The sequence below is a fragment of the Penaeus chinensis genome, chromosome 29 (genome assembly GCF_019202785.1).
Source record: "Penaeus chinensis breed Huanghai No. 1 chromosome 29, ASM1920278v2, whole genome shotgun sequence".
Lineage (NCBI taxonomy): Eukaryota > Metazoa > Arthropoda > Malacostraca > Decapoda > Penaeidae > Penaeus > Penaeus chinensis.
Window position 1 is genome coordinate 11,224,900 of NC_061847.1, and position 2,500 is coordinate 11,227,399.

Below are 2,500 nucleotides of genomic sequence, written 5' to 3' on the forward strand. Positions count from 1 at the left end.
TCAATAGGATAATTATTTGTTTAAAATATTTGCATGTAATTCAACAAGTTCAACATTAAGTAACTACATATAGAGAAGTATTTAAGGTAGAGTGACAGAGAAAAGTAAATACAAAAATAAAAAAGAATGAAAGAGAGAGACAGCGAGAGAAAGAGACAGAGAAAGAGAGAGAAAGAGAGAGAGAGAGAGAGAGAGAGAGAGAGAGAGAGAGAGAGAGAGAGAGAGAGAGAGATATCAAGAAACATGGATAATTGCACGAACAGAGGGAAAGAGAGAGACAAAGAAATAAAAACAGTAACCCCCGCCCATAAAATAAGAACCTAGGTCACGGGGTCACGCGATCACCATCCCGCCCCATCATCCCCCTTCACTCAAACCAGCACCACCCCCCCACCCTCTCTCCCACCTCTACCCCTCCCGACCTCCCTACCCAAGTACCCCCGCTCCCCCCTCTACCCCTCCCAATCCCCCCACCCCCACCCCTTTGGTCAGCGCTGATGACGGACGAACTCGGGATTTCGGGCTCGTCGCTGCGGGTAATTTAGTGGCGTGGGGCCTGGTGGTCGCCCTCTCTGCTTCCTCCTCTCCTTCTTCTCCTCCTCTTCCTCTTCCTAATTCTTCTTTTTCTTCTTCTCCTTCTTCTTGTATTTTTTAGTTGTTGTCGTCGTTTTATTTCAATTTTTATTATTGTTATTATCATTATTATTTTCTATTTATTTTCTTTTGGTATTATTATTTTTAGCATTATCATCATTAGCATTATTCATTTTCTTCTTATTATCATCATCATCATCATTATTATTATCATTATTATTATTATTATTATTATTATTATTATTATTATTATTATCATTGCTATTATTATTGTTATTATTACCATTATTATTATTATTATTATTATTATTATTGTTATCATTATTACTATCATATATATATAGATAGACAGATAGATAGATATAGATATAGATAGACAGATATATAGATATAGATATAGATATAAAGATCTCTCTCTTTATATATATGTATGTACATATATATACATATGTATATATATATATATATATATATATACATATACACATAAACATCGGCCATTGACTCATAAAGACTCTTCGCTGTGCCTTGAAAGTTACCCTTTGAGTAAGAAGGGGGAGGGGGTAGGTGACGGGAAGGGGGGAGGAGGAGGAAGGGTAGGGGGGAAAAGGTGGGAGGGTGATGGTGAAGGAGGGGGAAGGGGAAGGGGGAGGGGAAGGGGGAGGGGAAGGGAAAGGGGGAGGGAAAAGGGGAGGGAAGGAAGGGGGAGGGACCAAAGGTAGGCCTCCTCTCGTGTCCCTGGACAGGTCACCTCCACCCCATGATCATCTTAAGACCCGAGGTGTGAAAAATCTTGTAGTCCTTAAGTGCGACATCCTTGCCTTGTAATTACGGGGTTCATACACCTATATTTACCGATCCTTGGTCACCTATTTACGAATGAATAGCCGAGTAAACAGCCGTTGATTTGGGGAGGAAAAAGTAAGAAGGGGAGACAAACAAGGCCTACGGTGTCATTAGGTGGTCTTCCCTGTCTCTCCCGCTCTGATTGTCGGCATAATAAGCACCTTCAGCCTTACATAATTATACGAATAGACCTCGGAAAGATTATCGGTTGAGAGACAAAACCACAGGAAATGCTCATCGTTTTTATCGCGGGCGAGGGCGCACAAAAACCGCAGGAAATCCTTGTGTGTACTATTTCATCAAGTCTTCAAGTGCGCGGGTATTGTGACTGCCATGGCGTAAATGCTTATTACACTCGGGGCTGTTGTTTAACCTCCTTCCTCTGTGTGACCGGCGAACTGCCTCTGCCAACGAGGCGGACGAAGCGCAAGATCCTCTCTTTTATTTATATTTCTTCTTCTTGCCTTTTTCCTTCTCTTTCTTTTCCTCCACTTTTTTTTTTTTTTTTTTTTCCTTTTCTTCTTCTTTTCTTCTTTTTCGACTACTATTATTACGACAATTAACCTTTCTTTCTTTTCCTTCTTTTTCTTCTTCTGCTGCCACTTCTTTCTTTATTTTCTTCTTTCTTCGTGTCCCTCTTCTTATGCTATTACCGTTATCACTAATCATTCTTAGCTTTCTTTCTACCTTTCTCTTTTTTTTTTGTTCTTTTACTTCTTCTTTCTCTTTTTTTTTTTTTTCCTTTTTCTTAATTTCGTTTCTTCTTCCTCTTCCTCTTCCTCCTCCTCTTCTTTTTTTCCTTCTTGCTGCCCATGTCCTTCCTGTTCTTTCTGTTCTTCTTCATCATCTTGTACTTGTTTTTCTTCTCCTTCTTCTTTATGTCTGTCTTTTATTATGCCATTTGTCTATTTATCTCCTCCTAAGATGACCGGATGCCTTACATGCCTTACATTGGTATGTGTGCGTAGGGTTATGTATGTCTGTGTGCTTGTCTGTGTGTGTGTGTGTGTATTTGTGTACATGCATGCGTGAGTGTTTATGTATTTGTTTGTCTGTGTGT